Source organism: Zonotrichia albicollis, chromosome 10, assembly GCF_047830755.1.
Source record: "Zonotrichia albicollis isolate bZonAlb1 chromosome 10, bZonAlb1.hap1, whole genome shotgun sequence".
Taxonomy (NCBI): Eukaryota; Metazoa; Chordata; class Aves; order Passeriformes; family Passerellidae; genus Zonotrichia; species Zonotrichia albicollis.
The window spans coordinates 37,793,264-37,817,019 of NC_133828.1; the positions used below are offsets into that span (position 1 = coordinate 37,793,264).

General features: G+C 54.0%; 1 long non-coding RNA gene across 1 annotated transcript in view; it reads left to right on the top strand.

Moving 5' to 3' along the window:
* Positions 1-1,064: 1,064 nt before the first annotated feature.
* LOC113460465 (uncharacterized) overlaps positions 1,065-23,756 on the top strand; it is a 38,998-nt gene continuing 16,306 nt past the window's right edge. The window contains exon 1 of the long non-coding RNA XR_012582013.1: positions 1,065-23,266. This is a non-coding gene — a long non-coding RNA (uncharacterized LOC113460465). The remainder of the gene's footprint in view (positions 23,267-23,756) is intronic.

Sequence of the window (23,756 nt, forward strand, 5' to 3'; positions counted from 1 at the left end):
TCACTGAGGAAAAGGGCTGCCAGGCATTCCAGAATTTAGGGCAGAGCCTTGGAGTTAAGCAGCCAAGTCCTGCTTGTGCCCCTTCCTGTATCAAAAGCAGTCTGGAGAGTCCCTTAATGAGAGCCTGGGGGCTGCTGCAGGAGCAGTGGGACACAACTGGGGCTCTTTCTGCTGATCCTGTAGTGCTTTGCTTCCATGTTTCATGTCTCATCCCTCTGTCCTCTGGGAAGGGATGCCTGAATCCTTCAGGGCTCCCAGGCAGTGCAGAGAGATCCTGAGCAGTGTGTGAGCCTCCTCCACCTGCCCAGAGCACCAGATCCCAGCTCTGAGGGGATGAAAGGAGCACCTGCTGTGCTTTGGGGATTCCTCTGGAGAGTGCAGCTCTGTTGGTACACGTGTCCTCCGTCCTGGTGTTGCTGACTTCTCCGGGTGCTGGAATTGGCTTGGCAGTGTGTGCAGCCCAGTGGCAGATCTGGAGAGGTGTTTGTGCTGTGGCTAAAGCTGGGGGTGCTCACTGAGGTGCAGAGCAGCTTTAGGAGCCCTCCCCACCCGCTCCAGCAGCACGGAGGGCTGAGCTTTGCACATAAGAGACTTTAATTCCAGTCAGGAAAAGCAATGCTGGCAAGCCCTGTGGAATGACAACATGCATCTCAAACACACTTTTTAAAATGTTATTCAGACTTTAACTCTGCTTTAAAACTGTTTATAAGCTAAATCTGTGAAGGAAATAACTTTCTCTCCTCTTGCTGTAGGAAGGAGTGCTAGCTTTTCTCTTCCCTCCTCTGTGTTTTTCTCTTCCCTCCTTCCCACTCCAACACCTCAAGCAAAATCTCTTAGCAAACCAGCTGTAAAGATTTGGGTTTTGGATGCTATGCTGTGCCAGTTGGATGAATCTATCTCCAGTTCTTACTTAGATTGGAGAAGATAATACAGCTCAAGTCCTCTCCGTGCTTCTGTGTAGGGGCATGTGTGAAACCATCTGCAGTCTGTCCTTTTATCCCAAATTCCCATTCCCTGGGCTTTGCCTCTTGTCTGTCCTGTCCTGTGCTTGGCTCTGCTTCTCTGGGGAAGGTCACATTTATGGGCAAAGCCACCACCAGCTTTCCCTGTGGTCACTCCAGTTCAGCAAGAAGCTCCCCCTTGGCTTCACTGTGCACAGGAGGGGAGGAAGGAGAGGGGATGAGTGAGTGGGGCTGGTCTGTGCTGTCCCAGTGTGTCTGTGAACAGCTTCCCTCTCAGGTGGGACAGGCTAGGACCATCCAGGCTGTGGGGATACCTGTGCATGGCCAAGCCGATCCATGAGGAATTGGCTCCTCAGCAGTGACAGCGAGCCTGGGGCTGCAGTTATGAGATCCAGCAAGTTTCTTCTTCCTCCTTCAGTGAAATTTTGATATTTTAAAATATGACAGAAGGAGATTGGGCTGGAAGGGACATTAAAGCCCATCCTGTCCCTACCCCCTGTCATGGGCAGGGGCACTTCCAGGGCTGTGGCAGCCAGAGGTGCTCTGGGCGATGCAGTAGCAGGGAGGTTTCAGTATTAGCCCTGCTGCCTCAGTTCTGTTGTGCCCCCACCACAGACAAAGGTTGGAGTGAATCCCTTCTGTGGAAGAGCCTGCTGAGCAAGTGGAATTTAGGTGCACAACAAATGCCAGCTGGCTTCCAGCGCTGCTCACAAAAACAAAATGAATCAGTTTTGTGCAGAAGTGAGTGGAAGCAACCAAAGCAGAGGGGAGATGGGATGGCACAATATCACCTGATGGGCTGCTTCCCAAAACTGTGTCTGTGGAGGTTTAGTGTGAGCTGAGTGTTTATGGAGAACCCCAGAAGCCATCTGTGTTCAGGGAGGGCTTGGGAAAAAAGGAGGTCTGGAGATCAAGGGAAAGGAGGGACTCTCCTCCTTGGGCTGTTGATCTGCATTTGATGTGAGGGTGACAGGAGAGGACATCATGAGGGCGGGCAGAGCTTGCTAAAGCAGCAGTGGGTGCCCCTGGAAGTACCCAAGGCCGGGTTGGATGGGGCTTGGAGGAACCTGGGATAGGGGAAGGTGTCCCTGCCCATGGCAGGGGATTGGAGTAGAGCTTTAAGGTGCCTCCCAGCTCCAACCATTCCATGGTTGTGTGATACTGGCCAGAGCTCCTTGGGAGTGCCTGGGAGCTCCCATCTGTGTTGGCCAACACTGATCCCATCTGATGACGTCTCTCCCTGTGATCCTGCTGAGCTCTTATACCTGGCACCATGGGTGGCAGGATGCCATGGAGCTTGCTCTGGTTCCCAGCCCTAAGCCCATTTTTCTGCCAAAGGCTCATTCCCAGCGAGCCCAGCGCGGCGCGTTGCCTCCCGCTGTCTGTGATTCCTGTGCAGGGGCTGGAGCCCAGCCTGGCTGCTGCTATCTGATGGGACCACTCCTGCTGTGCTCCCACCCTCCCGAGCCAAAACTGCAGCTACAAATGAGGCTTCAGTTCCCCGTGCCTGAGAAAGCTTTGTCTCAATTAGCTCAGAGCTGAGCACCTTCAAAGGCAGCCGGGGCGGGAATTGGCGGCGGGCGCTGCGGTTCCCTCTGGGAGAGGCAGGCACCGCTCCTCATCCCTCCACCTGCTCCTGGCGCAGGGAGCACGCCTGGGAACAGCTCCTGGGGCAGTGGTGCAGTGCCAGGGTGGCCCCAGCAGTGCCCCTCTGCAGGGCAGGGCATGGGGTTTAACCAGTGTGCTCTCTTCTGCTTCCTCTCCTGCCTACAGGAACGTGGCTGCTCCAAACATTGATACAGATTTCTTTCTCAGGAACCAAGTGCTTCGATACAAAGCTCGCAGGAGAGTGTCTGGTGTATGAAAGGGGTTAATGCATGCAAAAAAAAAAAAAAAAAAAGGCACAAAATGGTGCTAAGATACAGCAGGCATGACCTGTGCAGCCCTGGCAGGGTCCACAGCAGCTCCCTTCACCTCTGGGTGCTTTGGGAGACAAGGTTGATTCATTTTATGTCACAAAAGGTGAGGGTGTCAGAAACTGGGCTGGGATTTGCCATTAGGACACAGACTCCATTTAATGCTTTTTGGGTTTTGGTTTCTCTTGCTTACAGGAGAGACTCGAGGCTGAAGGAGGGAGGTACTTGATGAAATCAATTTCCACTTTTATCTTTGGGTGTGGGTAAAAATCGAGCTCACATTGCCCTCAGTGGCAGCTGAAGCAGTCCTGGAAGTCAGGTTGGTATGGGCAGGGACTGTACCTTCAGTGAGGAAGGGAAACCAAAACCACCACAGACTCTGAGGGGTCTCTAGTCCCCTCTGACTTCTTCCTGAGGTGTTGCCAGCCAAGAGAACTGCTCCCTGGCCACAGGCTGGTTGTGAGCTGGTGCTGCAGGGAGGAGCAGGGCTGTGAGCAGACCCTCCTGGCAGTGCACTTGTTCTGTAATTTGGGACATGGGGCCCTTGCTGCTCCCACAGTCCCCGTGGTGTCACACAGGTGTTGCTCTCCAGGTGGTGATGGAGAGGAGCAGGGTGGAAGGCTGTGGTCAGTGCTGGGGGTTTGGCACAGTGCCTCAGTCCCTGGGCTTTCCTGGCACAACCAGCCCTGTTTCTCCTAGCCATGCTGGTTTCCATCCCACATCCATCTCTGGAGTCCCTGTGGAGCTGGTTTTCCCTTCAGTGTCTGCCTGCATGCAGCATTTTGGCAAGGAGGGAGCTTTAACTGGACAACTGCTTCCTCAAGGAGCTTAATATTCAACGGGCTCTGCTGGCAGGAGCTTTTATGAGCTGTGGGAGGCAGCGAGGGGAAAATGACTTTGAGACCCAATAAAGCTTCTCCTGGTGTGCCCAGCCAGATGTGGGTGGTGATACCACTGGGTCAGGAGCAGCTGCCTTGTTCCGTGGCACAGCTCTGGGCACAAAAACTGCTCTCTCAGTCCTGCCTGGCCCCTCTGATTTGTGTCACAGAGCGGGGGGTGGCCCGGGCACCTGCAGAGCCCCCAGGGCCCCGGTGTCGCTGGTTTCCAGCGGGATGCTCTGGGCTTTCCCAGCACATCCCATTAGATGGCAATGCAGCCTGCACTGAGAAAGGGGCTGCAGTCTCCGTGGGGTGGGCTGGGCTGGCCAGGGCTTTTCAGTGTGTGCAAAGGGCTCTCAGATCTGTGCTTATAACTCTGTTTTGGCTGCTGGCATTCCTGCCCTTCTGGCTTTAAGGTGCCCTGTATCGTGTAGTGGTGGCTGTGGCCATGCTTGGGCCAACTCTGTCCCTTGCCTGGGCTACACAGGTTCTGTTTGCAAGTGCTTTGCCCTGTTGCTTTATTCCCTGTCATTTCCAAGCAGGAGAAAGCACCCAAGTACCATCATGGCAAGAGGGACACTTGGCACCTTCTCTGGGCTGACCAGCCAGCAGGACAACTCCTGCTCATGTGGCTGCCTGCCAGAGCCAGCCTGAGCTCCAGGCAGGACCAGGCTGCTGCTGCCTGTGCTCCCGGCAGCATTTCCCAGGCCTGCAGAGGATGCAGACACCTGCACTGCCCTTGGCCATGGTGCTCCAGGAGCTCAGGAGCTGAGTGAGTCAGGAGCTCACCTGGGCAGCGCTGGCCTGCAGCCAGGGGCTTCCCGTGCTGAGCATGGTGCAGGCAGCAGCAGGGCCCAGGGGCATGGAGGGTGCCCTGGGAATGGCTGGGGGAGCAGCCCTGCCTCCCAAATGGGGCTGGAGGCTCCATGAGTGCGGGTTAGGCATGCACTGAACGGCCCTGTGCGTGTTGGGGGCCCCCAGATGCAGCCCCTGCTCCATCCTCCTCCTCCTGAGCTGTGGAGGGCCGTGCATCCCTCAGCCTGTGGACAGGGCCGTGCATCCCTCGGCCTGCCTCTCCTGGGTTTAACAGGGACAGGGCTGTGCATCCCTCAGCCTGTGGACAGGGCTGTGCATCCCTCAGCCTGCCTCTCCTGGGTTACCTGGGACAGGGCTGTGCATCCCTCAGCCTGCCTCTCCTGGGTTTAACAGTGACAGAGTGGTACATCCCATATCCTGCCTCTCCCTGGCTCACCTGGGATGTCACCTGGAGCTGAGGGAGCGCTCAGGTCTGGATCTGGGGACGGAGCAGCGTTCCACGGCAGCCCAGGCACGGGGAATGAAGCAATATTAAAGTGCAATATTTCATTGCTCTGTAATTAACTTCAGCTGCTTTCAAGCTGCAACAAATTACCCTCAAAGCCCGTTTTTGTACTGAGGAGATCTTTGAACTGCGTTCGCAGCCCTGTGTGCCTGGGAGGGAGGAGAGGCTGCTCCTGCTGTCTGTGGCTGCAGCTCCGTGTGTGGTTTGGGACCAGCCCTGGGCTGGCTGTGCTGGGCTGCCGTGTCAGCACAGGCACGAGTGCTGGGGCTGGCATCAGCCCTGCTGGGGCTGGCATCATCCCCACCAGGGACTGGCATCAGCCCTGGGCATGGGAAACTGCTGCGGCATCCCAGAGAGCCTCTGGCTCCACCTGGAGAGCCTTCTCTGCTGGGATGGATCCTGCTGCACCCAGAATGCATGCTGCCATCCCAAGGTCTTCCCAAAATACTGTGGATAAATTAATGCAGGGTGTGAAACTTCAGCCGGCTTGTTGGAGAGAAAATTCAGCTTAGCTGCCTTCTGGCCGCCTTCAGCAAGGACCTGATGATCTGATGGCTTTTGGGGAGCCACCAATGCCCCTGAGTGGCTCAAAACACAGCTCTGCGTTTCCCAGCAAGACCCTTCCCGCTCCAGCTCCCTAAATTCCTTGGAGAATAGGCTTGTTTGTGTTTACTTTCCATCTCCAATCTCCAGCAGGATCCATGGAGCTGGGCCTGTGCAGCCCAGGCCTGGAGAGGTGGCACAGGCTCCCAGCACACATGGCCTGGCCATGGCCTGGCAGATTTCCAGGCAGAGGCTCTGCCTGGCCTGATGGTGCCAAGCCCTTCCCATCCTGCTCTAGAAAAGCAAAAATTACTCCCAACAGCTTCTCTAGGATGCCTGAGCCAGGGGCAGTTTAATTCCCTCTGATGAATTGATGAGCTCATGAAGCCAGAGGGATATGGGAAGCATTCCATGGGAGCCGAGGGCTGGGGAGCTGTGGCACTGCTGCCACATCTGCCACCATCAGAGGTCTCAGAGTGCTCCCATGCCCTGGGAAAGGGCTGGCTGTCCTCTTGGGTGCCCTGAGGAGAGGAGCAGGGAACTGTTGCTGCTCTGGACCTCTCTGCCCACCCATGTGCCCACAGAGGAGGTGGTCACAGGAGTTTGAAGAGCTGCTCAGTTTCTGTAAATGATGATGGTGGATGATAGGGGATGTGAGTCATTACTCTGGATGTGTTAAAGCATGAGGAGCAGACAAACCTTCAGCCCAGGGAGAAAGCCACCGGCCCAGACCCTGTTGTGACACCCAGGGATGGCTCTGTCACACCTGTGGGTACCACCTGCAGTGGGGTTCCACCCCCTGGCTATGGCATAGGAGGAGGCACAAGGAGCTTGATCCATGGACGAGCCTTAAATAAAGAGGGGGAAGCTTTCACCCCTGTCCCCAGTGATACCCAAGGAGCAGTGCTGGAGCTCAGCAGGAGGAGATGTGAAGCAGTGACGCATAGCCAGACTTTAATTACCCTTAATTACCCAAACCCATCCTCCTAGGTCCAAATCTGGGGATTGGACCCAGATTTGCATCCCACTGGGACATGGGAGCAGGGGGACCTGGCATGGCTGTGATGGAGCTGCCTTTCCTGGGAATGCCATTTGGTCTGGATTCCTCTGGGATGACTGCAGCCTTATCACCTTCAGCTGGGCCAGTGGAGTAGGCTAATGATTAGATTTATCATAAAGTGATCTAATGAGCAGCAATAGAGCCAAGTGCTTTCAATTCAGTGACACACATCCAAATCTTAATAAGAGCTGACAGCCTGACCCTGGGACTGTGCTCTGGCCAAAGGAAATCAGCCTGATGGTTCCCCAGAGAGAGCAGCCGTGCCTTTAAAGTGTCTTCTGAAAACATTTATCTGACCAGCTTAAAAAAACCAGAAGACCAAAAAACCTGAGCTGCAGGGTTGGCTTATCTCACTCTCTTCCCCATCTCTGCAGCTCGAAAAGCCTCAGCCTGGGAATGTGCTGGGGTAGCTCAATCCAGCAAAGAAAGCTCTAAGAGCATCCCAAATCCTTCCCAGGCTGTGCTCTCACATCTGCATCACCGCTACCCAGGGGGAGAATTAACATGCTGTGAGTGCTAATAGGGAAACTTCAATAATTGAAGGTGTTTGGAGGCTTTTGTTGGCAAATATTTGCTGGCATATTTTGGAGGCAACGTTCTACTGTAGCAGCTCTTCCTCTTCTCTAAACCTTTCCCTCCCTCTGCAGTTTAGAAGGGAAGCAACCTGCTTTATTCCAAGTTCCCAGGGCAAGTCTTTGTGCACAGAGAGGCTGTGGAATCTCCATCCCTGGAAGTGTCAGGGCTTGGAGCATGCCAGGACAGTGGAGGGTGTTCCTGCCTATTCCAGGGGGTGGGATGAGGTGAGTTTCAAGGTCCCTTCCAACCCAACCCATACTCCATGGTTCCATGGTCTGAGCAGTGGATGCAGCTCCTTGCATGGCACATGCAGAGATGAAGAGGAGGGTCAAGCCACGTGTAAGGAAAATCTCCCAGGAGTGGCTGGAAGGAGAGAATCCTTGTGGTGAGAGGGCTGTTTGCCACTGTGGCTAGCCAAGGGGTTTTACTGGCTTGGCAGCTGCTGCCAGGAACCTCAGGGAAAGCTGCAGGATGTCCTGCAACCTTCATCCAGGCTTGTCCCAAGGACCTGTTCCCAGCAAAGGTCCTTAGGAAGTCTTCTTCAGCGTAGTCCTTCAACAGCCTGAGTGATTTCTGCTGCTTACACTCAGGGAGTTTACCCCATCTTTAACATAATTTATTTTTCAGTTTGAACAATACCAATAGCCAGGGCTGGCTCAGCAGTTGTTTGATCCCACAAGTCTCTGCCCTTGGCCATGTCATATGACACGGAGTTCCTTGAGGCAAATTGTGTGAAAAGATGCTCTTTTTTTTGTCCATCACTTCTGGGTTTGCTGTCCCTTCACTGCCTCTGAATGGCCCGTTGTGTGCAGAGCCTGAATACGAGCTCTGTCTCAGAACAAGCATGGCCCCATCCACTGGGCACCAGAGGACCCCAAGGAGATTTTTCCCTCAATGTGCTGTTTTTCAGAGGAGCCCTCCAAGGCAGGGCCATTGCTCTTGCTTCGTGTGACACCCTTCCTCCAGGAGATGGCCCAAGAGGAAGGTGGTGATGGTGGCAGTCAGCAGACCCTGGGAGCAGCGAGGGAAGCCAGCCAGCTCCAGTGGGAAGAGCTCTGAACCCCTCTTTGTGCTGCTGGAGCAGTGACCCCATCCATCCTCTGCCCTTGCCTCAGTGCAAGTGCCTGGGAAGCCCTGGCAGAGCAGGGCCTGGGGGTGGTGGGGCTGGAATTGTGCTCATTCCCTCCTCAGCCCTTCCTGGGGCTGCTCTCTGCCCTTTGTTTTTCTTCATGCTGGATGTGTTCCCCATCCCTGGAGTTGTCTGAAGGAGCAGAGGGTGCTTCCAGGTTTGGAGGTGTTTTCTCACCTCAGTGAAAACAAACAGGGCTGATTTTTTCCCTAACTGCTTGTCCATGGGAGTGGAGTGGGAGCTGGGAATTGCGCTTTGTTTGGCGTTTGATCAAGTGCTCTCCTGCTCCAGCTTCAAAGCTCTCTTTGCTTTTCCACTCCCTTTTAAGTCCCATCTCTTGAAATTCCAGTCCTGCACCAAGGCACAAACCCAGGACAGCTGAAGGCTTCCAAATTCAATTATTTTCCAAAGCATTTCAATAAATTAGCAGCTCGTTCCTCTGCCAGACAGCACTTCCCTTCCCATTGACCTGTCTGTGCAGCCTGCCATGTGCCTTGGACCTTTCTCCTCTGGGATGTTGGCTCAGGAGGACTCAGCTAGGTCCTCTCAGTGATTCAGACCTGGGCTGGGACTCTGGGGAGGTTGGCATGAGCATCTGCAGATATATTTTTTTTTAATAGCCTTTTATTTATGAAGCTACTTTGGAGTCTGATTCCCTTGCTTTGTTCGATATTTATTGGTGCTTCACCCGTCTTGAACTGGGAGCCGTAAGCACTTTGATAAATGGATTTGCCTTTCCTGGAACCGTGTCCCAAGCTCAGCTCATCAGCATCCTCAGCCAAAGTGCCACTCCTGTAAATCAAGGATGGTGAGGAGAAAATCCCTGAGCAGGGCAGGATGGCAATCGAAGCCCCAGCTCATCTGCTCCAAGGGGTTCAGTTTGTGGATAAGGGATCACTCCAGGTGACTGAGCTCTCTGTTTAGTTCAGGGAGGAATTCTTTCCCAATATCCCATCTATCCCTGCCCTCTTTCAGTGGGAAGCCATTCCCCCTTGTGCTGTCACAGGCCCTTGTCCAAAGGCTCTCTCCAGCTCTCCTGGAGCTCCTGTAGGTCTCTCTTCCCTCTCCTGTCACACCACAAGCTAAAAGGAGTTGGGTGCACATAGGAGAATGTCAGGTAGGAAAGAGCCTGGAAATACCGGCTAAAGGTGAGTGGCTGTCATTGCTGCATCCTGCAGCCAGGATTTTCCCTGGAAATGCTTCTCTGGGGTAGGGAGAGGTGGTGTTTAGCAGAGGCAGTTTTGGGATCTATAGTGAATGTCTTGATGTTGCTATGGAGAAGCTGGATGGAGGCCACCAGGAGAAAAGGAGGCTCAGGGGGGACCTTCTGACTCTCCACAACTCCTGACAGGAGGGGGCAGCTGGAGGGGGATCAGACTCTGCTCCAGGGATCAGGGACAGGAGGAGAGGGAACCGCCTCAAGCTGTGCCAGGGGAGGTTTAGATTGGAGATGATGGGAAAATTCCTTCACCAAAAGGGTGGTCAGGCACTGGATTAGGCTGGCCAGAGCTTGGTGGAGTCCCCATCCCTGAAAATGTCTGAAAGATGTGTAGATGTGGCACTTGGTGACACGATTTGGTGGTGGCCTTGGTGGTGCTCAAGGATCTTGGAGGTCTCCTGCAGCCCTGATGATTCTGTGATTCCATGGAACAGCACATGGCTGGAGAGGGGCTGTTGCCCCAGGGAGATGTTCCAGATGAAGTTCCTGCTTGCCCAGGTGGCTGCTGCTGGACACTGGGATGGGCTGGATGCCCAGGGCAAGGCCATGTGGGTGGGGGGACCAGCACTGTGACAAGGATCTGCATCCACAGCTGTCCCCTCTGCACAGGGAGCTTTTCTTTGAAAATAATGACCAGGAAAAAAAATCCCTGTCACTTAACACAAACGTTTCAGACCTTCTGGGTTTTTCCCTGTGACTAAGTCTAATGAGAAGAGACAGCAGAGGATTTATCAGTATCTGGTCCCTGATTTCCCTCTGTGCTGGCAGGAGATCCAAGGCTGTTACTCCTGAGCAAGGACTTCATGCAATGTGACCTGATGGCAGAGCTGCACCCTGACCCTTCCTGAGGTGTGGAGAGTGGGGAGGAAATAAAGCAGCAGGATAAACTGGGATTCAGGAAAAGATGTGAACCTTGGCAGCATTGCCATGGTAACGGGGGACCTGCCAGTGCCTGCTGCAGCCTGGCACAGGCAGCATGGCACTGTGGGCACCGTGGCATGCTGTGATCCAGGATGGAGAGGGCTGCTGCCATGGAGAGAGCTGTGCTTTCCCTTCTGGAAGCCAGCAGAGGCCTTGGGAAGATGCTCTGGAAGCTGTGGCGGGGTGAGAGAGAGGCAGCAGTGGGACACGAGACTCTCCTGAGCAGGATCCAGCCTCCTGTGCCTCCCTTTTGCCCTCCATGCCCGCAGTGCTGGGTGAGCACACAGCCCCTGGGGCAGGTTAGTCCTGCTGCTGGCAGCAGGGATTCCCTCTGGGAAAAAGCACCGAGGAGGCTCGGGCTGTGTGTGAATTCCCCTGAAGAGTGAAACCCTTTGTATGTGTCTGATCCCAACCAAACCCATTCAGCGTCCTGCAGGCTCCTGTGGGCCAGCACCCAGAGCCTCCTCCCTGGCCACAGCAGCTCCTGAGCATCCCAACCCCCTTTTCCCAGCTGCCAGGCTTTCCTTTGAAGGCAGGGCCAGGCACACAAAGCTCTGTCCCAGAGGGGCCGGGCAGTGCCCCAGTTCCTGCCCTGCTGGTGGCTGTGCCAGCTTTGCTCCCAGGCAGCTCCCAGGATTTCCTGCTTGCTCCAGCCCCCATTGCCTTCCCGTGAGCCCGGCAGAGAGAGGGACAGCAGGGTCCCTTGGGGCAGCACCAGCGGGAAGGGGATGTGTTTGGTGCGGATATCCCTGGCACTGGGGGCAGCAGTGTTGGACGGCAGCGAGATCGCTGCGCTCGGAGCGAGGCTGGGAGCGGTGACTGATTAACGAGGCTGTGCTGTAATTACTGCCGGCGTGTTTGCCCCCAGCCCTGCTGTGCTCTAGAGGGAGAACGTGTCCTTGCAGCCGCTGCCACCCCTCCCCGTGCAGCCATGTGAGAGGCAACGCAGGCAAGAGGAGCTAAAAATAAACCTGGGTAAAAATAGTCCCACGTGTGCTCGCTTTTGAGGGGAAATGAGGGGAATTTTCATCTGAAGGAGAAGCAAAAAAAAAAAAAAAAAAAAAAAAACAAAACAAAAAAAAAAAAAAAAACAAAAAAAAAACAACCCTGAATTTATTTTCCCGGCTCGCCCTCTGGAGGAGGGGAGCTGTGTCCAGGTGGGGGAGAAGTGGATCAGTGATATCGGGGTCGGGAGTCCATCTCAGCCTGTGCTCATCCACCAAATGTGTCAGTGCACCTCTCCCCTCTGCCTTGCTGCTTCTCTCTCCTGCAATTTCTCTTAGCAGAGGGAATTTCTCTCCTTTCTGCCCAGCTCAGCTCGCGGTGCTTCAGCAATGCCTCAGGGCTGACTTAACTACCAGGGAACAGAAGGATCCATCCTTATTGCACCAGTGGGGGGAAAGTGTTCATGGTATTACATGGAAACCCGGCTCCGCGGAAATTTGTCTGTGCCCTGGGATGTGTGGGGCTTCTTCCGGCTGCTGGGGCTGTGAGTGGGCATCCTGTGAGAGCTTTGTCCAGGGAGAGCTGCTCCCACCCATGGCAGGAGGCAGGGACAGGCAGATCCAGACCCTGCCTGAAAGGGGAGGGCTCCTGGAGCTCCCTTTGTCATACAAACATGAAACCACAGAATGGTTTGGATTGGGAAAGACCTTAAAAGTAATCTCATTCCACTGGAAGGGACACCTTCCACTATCCCAGGCTGCTCCAAGCCCCAGGATCCAACCTGGCCTTGGGCACTGCCAGGGATCCAGGGGCAGCCACAGCTGCTCTGGGCACCCTGTGCCAGGGCCTGCCCACACTCACAGGGAGGAATTCCTTCCCAAAATCCATCGTAGCTCCTAATTGCTGGGAAAGCTCAGTAAAAGCAATCGTTTAAGCTGAAAAAGAAGAAAATAAATGGCCATTACAGCACATCCCAGGCTGGCACGTGCTAGGGATGTTCTTAATTAGTGGCGCGGCGGCAAGGCAAAGGAAAGGGGAATGTTAAAGCGGGACTGTGGAGAGATGCAGAGGAGGAGCCCCGTCAGGGAAGATGCCCACAGTGTCTCTCCAGGCACACATCCTCCGAGCTGCTCCCGGGAGAGGACGGGACAGCCACAGCTGCTCCGAGCTGCGGCAGGGCGGGATGGATGCCTTGGTGCCAGCCTGGGAACGCGGGGCGAGGACAGGACGGCAGCGGGCAGCCGGATGGAAATGGAGCACTGATGGATGTGCCGACGGAGAGGTGTGTTTGAGCTCCTGGCCAAACCCCGCTCTGCCGGGGCAAACCCGAGTTTGCGGGCTGGGAAGGTGCTCCCCAGCTGTACTTTATCCCCCGTGCGCAAATGAAGAAGGAGAAACGGGGAAGAGACCCTTGGACAGCTCATTCTTCACCTTTTGTGAGGATAATCTTCCTTTTCAATGCCAAACGCGGGCTCTTTGCAGCGTCTCTTTGCTTTGTTTGCTTGGAGAGAGCGCTGGCACACACTCCAGGAAATCAGCTCTTAACTAAAAGCATTTATGTAATTGGGGAGGGAGGGAGGGAGGGAGGGGGAGGTGAGTGCGCGCTGACTTTGGGGAAGTTCAGTCTACAAAAACAAACCTCGCCAACTACGCTTGGTTCTGATTAGGGAAGATAAATCTGTCAGTGAGGGGCTAAATTTACCGAGAGCGTAACCCCCTGCCCCTCGCCCCACCAGCGATGGTCAGGCTGCGTTTATTTCTGTTGGGCGCGCTCCAGAAAGCGCTGGGAGGTGAAAAACAATCCCCAGAAATGTGAAAAATGTGGAATGAAGTGGGGGCGGCGGGAGGAAAAGCGGAGGGAGCGCGCAGAGAGCGACCAATGGCAGCACGGTGGGTGCGATCTCGGCTCCCCTGCTGAAATAAGAAATCCCGAGATGCTCAAAGCTGATGGGGAGCGGCTGGGAAAGGGGCTCAGCCTGGAGAAAAGGAGGCTCAGGGGGGAACCTGTGGCTCTGCACAGCTCCTGACAGGAGGGGACAGCCAGGGGGCTCAGCTCTGCCCTCAGGAAACAAGGACAGGAGGAGAGGAAATGACCTCAAGTGGCATCAGGGGTGGTTCGGGTCCTTTCCAATGCAAAGCATCCTGTGATCCACGATCCTGCTGAGGATGACACCTTTGGGATGCCATCGCTGACGGCCCATGGGCTGTAGCCATCCCTCTCGGGCCTGCGGGATGCAAGTGTGCTTCAGATGTGGTTATCTACCCAAATCCCTCATTGTACTGATGAATCAAGGAGTCACTGTCACCCACTGCCCATGAACCAGGAGAGAGACCCCCTTAGTTCTGGTTTTAGCCCTCTAAACCCGTGTTTTTGTGGAAGAAGTGCCCGGAGAGGGGGGAAAAACTCGCTTGCATGGTTGTTGACACACAGAGACCTCTCACTTCCCAGTTTTTGCTCTTGGAACTGTTTGAACTGTTTGACCCCTCCTGAGTTTTGGGGTAATCCCAGCTGAGGAAGCCATCCTGAAACTGCAAGGAAGGTTTGGCTTCAGGAGAACCCATCACACCTTGCTGAACTGCTGCAGGACGTGGTTTGATGACAGCAACGTGGCACTGTGGCATCCAAACCCCACCATTCTGGAGATTCATCAAAAGAAGCCCTAAGGAGGTGTCAAACAAACAAACAAATAAACAAACAACTGGGTCCAGCTGCTCTGTTGGTGTGAATGGATTGGCTGGAGCCAGGTGGATTCCTGCCAGGTGGGGCTCAGGTTCTGCTGCTGGAGCATCCCTGTGCTGCCCTGCTCAGCAGCCTTGGCTCTCTCTGCCTCTCTGTGCAGCAAGGACATGTTTTTGTATCAGGCTTTGCAGCTGCCAAAACAAATCCAGTCTCAGATGCAGCCTCAAAAGGCATTAACAATATTGGCATGTGCTCTGGCGGCTGCATTTCCTCCCAAAGCCTGAGCTGGACCTTGATAAGCCTGATTGCTTTGTCACTTAACTCTGCCTCCTCCTCCTCCTCTTTAACGAGCCTTCCACTGAAACCAGGCTGCCTTCCTGGCTGAGGGAGAGCAGGGCAGCTGCGCTAGTGGGCATCCTTGGAGAGCTTTGTCCAGGGAGAGCTGCTCCCACCCATGGCAACAGGCAGATCCAGACCCTCCCTGAAAAGGGAGGGCTTCTGGAGCTCCCTTTGTCATAGAAACATGAAACCACAGAATGGTTTGGATTGGGAAGGACCTTAAAACTCATCTCATTCCATCCTTGCCATGGGCAGGAATACCTTCCACTATCCCAAGCCTCAATATCCAACCTGGCCTTGGGCACTTCCAGGGATCCAGGGGCAGCCACAACTGCTCTGGGCAGTGCCAGTAACTTACCACCCTCACAGGGGACAATTTCTCCCCAAAATCCAGTTTAAGTTACTCCCTTTCAATCTGAAGCCATTATGCAGCGTTTAAAAGCATGATATATGTACTGCCTTATTTCCCTTCTTCCCTGGCAAAACCAATTGGATTAACATGTGAAGATGATTTACAACCCAGCCTTTGCACTTGTGTCTTCTCCAGGCAAGGCCAAGAGGTGTGAGGGTGCTGCTGTTGCCATTCCTTGAGTGGATGGCTCTTCATTTCCCAGATTGGCAGGATGGTGTATGTGGTAAAACAGGATCTCCTCACTAACCAGCGTCAGCAACGCCTGCCCTCCTATGGGCTGCAAGGGCTCCTCAGGGTGACTCTGTGGTGTCCAGGTCTCCAGGAGCAGTTCAGAGCTCTGCAGTGCTGAGGGCTGGACAAGGCCACTGTGACCCCAGCTGCTGGGAGGGAATCTCACAGGGAGCAGCCTCTCTTCGGGGACAGCCATTGGGATGCCCTAAATGGCAGGGAGCTGTGCTGCCATCCCTTGGTGCCAGGGCAGCAAGGAGACTCTGCTGGTTTACCTTGTCACCTTCTGCAGCCTGTGGGGTGGTTTGTGCTGGCACTGTGCTGCACCCAGAGCATCCCTTCTGTCCCTTTCTGTCCTCCTCTGTCAGGTGCACTCTGCCCTGTGGATGTCCTGTGCGGCCTGCATGGCCTCCATGGGGCCTGTGGGGCCATGGCGCCGGGTGAGGCTGCCGGGAGCACAGCTGGGCTCCAGCTCTGCCACCTCCCGGCTGCTGCTGGCCCCTCTCCTGATAAACGAGCTGCTGCCGCCCTGGAGAGCGGCCTGGGGGAGAGGGGAGCTCTGGGCCAGCCTGGCAGCCTGGGCTGGGTCTCTCTGTGTGGGGAGAAGGGAGCTTTGGGTCCCTCTTTGTGGGGAGAAGGGAGCTCTAGGCCAGTCCCATCAGCCTGGGCTGGGTCCCTCTGTGTGGGGAGAAGGGAGGGCCTGGCCAGCTCCATCAGCCTGGGCTGGGCCCCTCTGTGTAGGGAGAAGGGAGCTTTGGGTCCCTCTGTGTGGGGAGAAGGGAGCTCTGGGCCAGTCCCAGCAGCCTGGGCTGGGCCCCTCTGTGTGGGGAGAAGGGAGAGCCTGGCCAGCTCCATCAGCCTGGGCTGAGCCCCTCGGCCTGGGGAGAAAGCCCTGCTGGCAGGGCAGGGCCCAGCTCCTGCCTGGGCTGCTCTCCTGCAGAGCCTGGCTCCAGCAGCACATCCTGGGATCCTGCTCCAGCTCCCTGCCCGCCTTGGCCTGGGCTGCTCTGCTGTGCCAGGAGTTTCTCCCCTGGCAAAGGGTGTGAAGGACAGCACTGTGTCCCCAGAGCTCAGGGATTGTCCCAGGTACCTGATGAGGGAGATGGGCAGGTGGTTTTCCGTGTCCACCCTGACAGCATGTGGAAAATGAGGGAAGAGGGGAGACTGGAAGGGAAACTGCATTTTGGCAGGGATAAATGAGTGTGCTGAAAGGGAAGGGGAGGGAGGAGCAGCTCAGCGCTTCTCGCAGCTCCCTTGCAGATGGAATAAGATGTCCAGTGCCCCCCAGTACCAAATGGTCTCAATTTGCTCCTGCGTCAGAGGGAGCTGGTTCTGCCTTGGCTGGGGACTCGGCGGGGCCATGAGGATGTGTTTCATAACTGCAGCTCTTGTCAGGAACAACAACAACAACAGCTTCAAAAACCTGTTGAAACTGTGCTATGCCCTGAACAGAAAACACATGGCAAGAGGGAAAACTCCCTTCACCGAAAAGCCAACGTAATTAGCCCTGACAGGATCTACAGGCCAGCGGCAGCAGCCGAGAGGCGGGAGGGGAGGGACAAACAACCCAACATGGTTTTATAGGCAAATGTAAATGGGTCATTAGCTGTCTTCGAACAAAATGTTCCTTCCTGTGGAAGGCAGGGGACAGGCCTGGCTGGAGGAAATGTTGCAGAAGGCCTGGCAAGGGTTCCTGTGAAAGCAGCTTTGCTGGGATGCCGGGTGAAAAGGTTCTTGCTCTCGCTGGAAGCACAGCTCCTGGGATATTTGCCTTCCAGCAGGGTTAGGGTGGCAGGACACAGGTACTTGTGGTACCTAAAGGCAGCTCTGAGCCTCTCAAGGTCACCTTCTGCATCAGCAGAAGCATCACCCTACTCCAGGTTCTCCGGAACAGTTCCAAGAGGAAGGTTTTCCAGCTTAGGGAAAGTGCTGTGCCAGGTGCTGCACACTCACTGGGGAAGGCACAGAGTCCTCTCCAGGTGTCAGAGCTCCGCTGCAGGAGTGGGGGCAGTGGGAAGAAGAGGAGCATTGCCTGCAGACCTTGTCCAGAATCAAATCCCACCCAGATGAGAGAATCACAGAACGATTTGGGTTGGAAGGGACCTCAAAGCTCATCCTGGGCCACTCCCTGCCAGGGGCAGCAACATCTTTTACTGTTCCAAGGTCCTCCAAGCCCTAATGTCCAGCCTGGCCTTGGGCACTTCCAGGGATCCAGGGGCAGCCACAGCTTCTCTGGGCAACCTCTGCAGGGAAGAATTTCTGCCTGAGAGAACTGAACTCCTTGCAGTGCCAAGGATTTCTCCTGAAGCTCCCTGCAGATGTTGCATTTGCCACTTTAAATGTTTTTGATCCAACCCAAGCAGCAAAAGTCAAAATATTTTCCTGTTTGGGCTCCATCAGAGGTCTCAGATGATTTACAGCCTGGTCCTGGCAGCTGATTTCTGTTATTCACACCTTGGCTTCAGGCAGTTCTGGTCTTGGGTGACCCCTTTAGAATGACCACAGACTGCAATGAGCTTTTGGAAGTGCTTAGCAGCAAAGGATGGGATGCACTTGAGGGGCTGGAGCACAGCTGGCAGGGAGAGGGGTTTTGTGAGACAACAAATCCTCCTGTTTCATTGGAGTGTTTGTTCCTGGTCTCCCTGTGGAAGGTCTGAAAGCTCCAGTTGACTTTTTCCCCTAGAAGGGTGCGACAGCTGGATCCAGGTCAGGTGCAGCAGCTGGATTCACGTCCAGCTCCTGTGGACCCTCTCTTAATAAATCCTGAATTGACTCTTCACACCCTGTGTGTTACTCAGCAGTGTTGTCACCAGGCTGTTTGCAAACCACTGCCTCTGAGAACCTGGGGAGAGGGAGGGGGCAGAGCTGCCCTTTGTCATTGTGCAGGAATGCTGAGGGATCATTTTATCCCTACTCTAAATTTCAAACAGCAGAGTGGCAGATGCCAAGCCTGGATCTCTCTGTCTGACAGGCCACACTGGAGCAGCAGAAGACCCAAATCCAGAACAGCCCGGATGAAAAGTTTCCTGGGCAGCTGTGTTAGCATCCCAGCACTCAGGGGAGAACCCAGGTGCTTCCTCACACCTGAAACTTTCTGGGAAGTCTCCTGTGCTCCCCTGGAGTGTCCAAGGCCAGGCTGGATGGGGTTTGGAGCAACCTGGAATAGTGGGAGGTGTCCCAGCCCATGGCTGGAACGTTAAGGTCCCTTCCTCAGCCTTTCTGGGAACATCAGGCTGGAGGAGAGGTGGCTCAGAGCAATGCGCCTTCAGGGAAATCTTGGAGTGGGGATATTGCTGTGCTGGATGGAGAGATCCTGCTGCTGAGCTTGGAGTCCCTAATGCAGGGCTGGGAGTCCCTAATGCAGGGCTGGGAGTTTATCAGGGCTCTCTGGGAATCAGGGACTGGGATCCAGTGGCAGTGGAGAGGTATTGGATGCATAACTCAGGTAAGGTCTGAAACCTCCTCTTTGTGTGTCCTCTGCAGAAAAGAGATTAATGTGGGCACAGAAGCCTGCTAGGGGGTACAAATGTACGAGTCTCAGGCAGCCTTTGAAACCTTCCTTCACTTGCTTTTCTGAGTCCTTGATGCCTGAAGATCTGATTTTGAACAGAGTGGTTTAGTCCTCCCTCAGCTCTTTCCTCATCTCTGTTTCTTGCCTGGGGCGAGGCTCTCTTGGACTGGGCTGCTCCTTCTTCCTGACAGTGTCCCTTGGTGAAGGCTTCATTTGAAGGCAGTGCTTCAGAGGCATCTCTGAGCTTTTAAACTCAGGGAAAACTTCCATGGCATTATTTCCCATGGGCCTGCTCCGTGTCCAGGGAATCAGAGGGAACAGCAGCACAAACTTGCAGCTGTGGGTGTCCAGAGAAGCACGATGCACCCTCCAAGTCTTCCCCTCATTTTCAGCAGGGGCAAGAGCTGTGAGCTGCTTGCAAAGAGCAGCACTCAGCTTCTTCTCCCCTGTGACCATGTTCACAGGGGTTCCTGGATGAGGGAGGAGATGAGGATCTGACTCCATGTTTCAGAAGGCTTGATTTATTATTTTATTATATATATTACATTAAAACTATACTAAAAGAATAGAAGAAAAGGTTTTTACAGAAGGCTAGCTAAGAATAGAATAGGAAGGAATGATAACAAAGGTTTGTGGCTCGGCTCTTTGTCCAAGCCAGCTGGGCTGTGATTGGCCATTAATTACAAACATCTAAGATGGGCCAATTAAAAATCCATTTGTTGCATTCTACAGCAGCAGATAATCAATGATTACATTTAGTTCCTGAGGCTTCTCAGCTTCTCAAGAGGAAAAATCCTAAAAAAAGATTTTTCATAAAAGTTGTCTGTGACACTCCCCTGCTTGACACATCCAGGGACTGAGCTGCTACTTCCAGACACCGTGGTGTGACAAATCTACTGTAGCCTCTTTGTACTGACTGCACCTCATTGTGAGTAAAATTCCATTTAAAAACATAAAGGTGATGTTGGGCTCCAAGCAGGATCCTGCCCCTCCTGATCTGAGGATTCGCCTGCTGATATTTTGCTCTTGGAGGATGCCATCCCTCTGAGCCTGCCCACATCAATCTGTGGTGTTTTGCTCTTTGGGCTGCAAACTTCCAGGAATTTGTAGGTGGGAATATGACTTTTGCTGGTGTTCTCAGAGCCTGGTGCTGGTGCTGCTCCAGCTGTGCTCCTCTAGCACGGGAACCTCGAGTTTAATAACAGCTCTGGAGGCAACTGGGAGCAGCTATTGTTCTCAGGGCTTCTCACATATGTATCACTTCAAGGTTTCCCCCTCCTTCCATTCAAAGTGTTTGGGGATAGAGGAATGAGGGAAGCAAGCTGCCAGTGCCTAATGCACGTCTCTTGGAGCAAAATGTATTGGTTTATTTTGTTTTATACAGCTTATTGCAAATGGAGAGCAGCTGTGGATTTTGTGATGACTTTTTTTTGTAATTTAGTGTTTGGAAACATGGGGTCATCTCCCTAGTATTCCAAAACATGCTTGCTATAGAGAAAAAAAAACTAATCTAATTTTGAAGAATTTCAAAGCAGTTATTTAGGCTTAACCAAATTCTTCATTCCCTGATCTATTAAAGCCTATTCAGTAATCAGCCTGATGAGGAGGAATGTGGAATTTCCTCAGGGCTCCCTCTTGCCTTGCCCTTCTGAGGCCGACATGAAGGCAGCCCACAGTGCCAGGCAGCAGATCCATGGTGGGGTTTGGGTGTCCCAGTCCCAAACACGGCATTCTAAGGCACAGGGTGGGATTCTGGGCACTGCCCTGTGCAGGGCCAGGGGTGGCACTCCATGAGCCTGGTGGGTTCCTTCCACTCAGAATGATGGGATTCTGTGAGATGGGCTGGGAGACTCCATCCCCAGAGGCATTCCATTGTCCCAGTGTCCTGTTTGGGCCTTCAGCCACACCTGAGTGTCCCCAGGGTGCCCGATCCGAGCATCCCTGTGCATCTTCTCCAAGGAACCTGGCCAGAGAGGATGTGGGGAGATATTTAATAGCGCTGTGATTTGGGTTTAAGCACTTTTCTCCCTGAGAGCAGATGGAAGGATTGTTCCTGTTTGGATCTCCTGAGTGTGCTGTACAGCCTTGGTATAAGGTTGAGGAGGGACCACAATTCTAGGGGAAACATGAGGTCAGTGAAGCTTTAGTTCCAATTTCACAGAATCCCAGGGTGGTTTGGGTTGGAAGGGACCTTAAAGCTCATCTCAACCCACCCCCTGCCATGGGCACGGACACCTTCCACCAGCCCAGGATGTTTCAACCTGGCCTTGGACACTTCCAGGGATCCAGGGACAGCCACAGCTTCTCTGGGCACCCTGTGCCAAGGCCTCCTCACCCTCACAAGGGACAACTCCTTCCCAAAATCCATCCTTATTGCTATCAGAGTGGCTGAGTTCTCTGTGTCTGTGTGTACAGGTGCCCCCGAGGCACATGGATTTCAGCACAGCTCCATGGATACAGACATCCCAGAACAAAGGAGCAGGCCCTGAGTATTTTGGGGAAGGGAGATAATAATAAGCCAGTTTGGCACAGCTCTTTCCTAAGCCTGGCAAGTCGACCCTGACAATGTAAACAGCTCTTTGGGGGTGAAATGTTGCTTTTCAGTTTCACAAATCTGCTGGCCGAGCTCTCTGCCAAGGCGTGGTGTGAATGAGGTGCCCTATATTTTCTTGCTCGCCTGTCCTGCCCTTTTCCTGCAAAAAGGAGATAACTGCTGGCTCTGCAGGGCTGGCAGCAGCAGCAGTGGTGCTGTGCTCCGCTCTCAGAGCCGCCCTGAGCGCCGAGGTGCGGGAGCATCTCCAGATCCCTCCTGCCGGGACCCACCGGGATTTGCGCAAGTTCTGCTGGGGAGGAGGGGGAGCGGGGAACTTTCCTTCCCGGGGTTAATGTCAGCCCTCAGGAATCCTCTGCCCCCTCCAGCTCTGCCCTGCACACCCCAGCTCCCGGCTCTGAAGTTTGGGAATGCCGACTTCTAACTCCTGACCTCCCACACGACTCCAATTCCAAGAAATGATGCCCTAAATCTGCTGGCAGTGACAGCTCGCTGATTCCTCCGGCATGGCTTGTTAAAAGATCTGAATCTACTAATAGGAATTGGCCTGATAAAAGGGATTTTTTTTTCTAATTTTTTTTTTTTTTTACCTCCTCACTTAGCGGCTACACGCAGCCCGGGGAATCTAGAAATTAAATTGGCTTTTTGTCAAGCCTCTTCTATGCAACAGCAGTGGGACCCCTGCAGTGCTGTGCAGTGTTTCCAATTACATTTTGGGGTATGTTGCTAATTTTTGGCACACGGAGAGAAGCAGGCCAGGCAAATGGCAGGTGGCAGGCTGTTTTCATATTTCACCAGGAGCATGGGGGAAGGGAGAGGGGAGAAGGAGCCGAGCTCTCTGCCAATAAATGTGACCTCGCAGAGTGTGAGCAGAAGAGTTTTGGCACGTGGCGGAGGATGGAGGGCTGGGCAGGCACGGCTGAGCCAGTTTACATCCCCTCCTGCTGGGAGCATGCACTGAGGGAAGCGGGGCTGAAATAAACACTGCTCCAGCAGCCACAGCCTGCAGGTCTGGATCTGGGCACCTCTGGGTCGTGTGTGGCTGCACCCAGGCTGGCCTGTCACGCTGGGGACAGCGGTGTCACCGCGCTCCGCCTCTCTGCCGCTCCGCGCTCCTCTGCCCCCAGCGCAAAACCCGAGCTGGCTTTGGTTCATTCATTTGTTCCTAGCACAGCTAATGCATTCAGCATGGCACCAGCTCTGCAGGGCCTGCTGGGTGGCTCCTCAGAGCTGTTGCACAATCTGCAGCTCACAATCTGCAGCAACGACCAGAAGCTGCTTCCCGGGATCTGCAGCTGTCCCAGGGTGGCTTTGCCCACCAGGACAGATGTGTGGAGGTGTGAATTTTAGGGGTCAGATCACAGAATGGTTTGGTTGGAAGGAACCTTTAAAGCTCATCTCATCCCACCCCCTGCCATGGGCAGGGACACCTTCTACTATCCCAGGCTGCTCCAAGCCCCAGTGTCTAACTTGGCCTTGGGCACTTCCAGGGATCCAGGGGCAGCCACAGCTGCTCTGGGCACCCTGTGCCAGGGCCTCCCCACCCTCACAGAGAACAATTCCTAATTCCCCATATCCCATCTAATACTTGCCCTCTTTCAGCTCAAACCCAATTGCCCCCGTGCCCAGAAATGCTGCTGTGTTTGACAAGAGCACTCAGAGCTGGTCTGTGCTCACATGGACCTGGAGCAGAGCATCCACCTCGACCCAAGGGTATGTCAGCCAGGAGAGCTTTGGGGAAAAAAGCCCCAGGATTCAGCATGGAGGCCTCTAAATGCTTAATTTAGACATCAAATCCAAAAATAAAATGGTGAACGCTGTGAAAGAGGGTTGTTATTCTGGAATAAGAGATCTTATTCCAGGTCCATCTGGAGCTGGGTTTGTACTGAAGCTCGCAGGTATGGTTCTTGTTACAATTGCTGAATGTTGTTCTGATTGCTAAATGTTGTTCTGATTACTGAATTTTGTTCCACAGCAATGATTTCACTGGTAAATCCCAAAGCCCCTCGTTTTGAAAAGACCGTAAGGCAAGACTGGAGACTGCAAACAAAATTTCCAGTAGAGGAAAACCACTGGTGAGCTGGGCATGATGTCAGCAAGCACTTTTGTAGTAACTTTTGTAGGGGACTGGGCGTGCTGAGTGTTTATTCGAGTTGGCTTTGCTGCTGTGTGCTGACATCTATTGCCAGAGGTAAATGTGGAATCACTAAGGTGGGAAAAGACCTCCAAGATCCTGGAGTCCAGCTATGAACCATGGGGTCATCGTGGTGACAGAGTTAGTTCTGGCTGACAGCAGACTTCAAAACTCTTTTGTTACTCTTCCCAGTGGTGAAGGCACCCCAAAAAACACCCCCCAAACATCTCTGCTTCCCCATCCCTCTGCCTGTTCAGACACTGCCATTACATCCCATCCTCCTCCCTGCTGCTGTTTTGCCGCAGGGATGAGCCCAGATATTTCTGGCACCAGTGCTAATGTTCTTGAAATGCCTTTGAGCTGATAGCCAGCCAGCCAGCCAGGGACTTGAGAGATCCTCAGCGACCTTGTTTCAGAGGAAAATTGTCAGG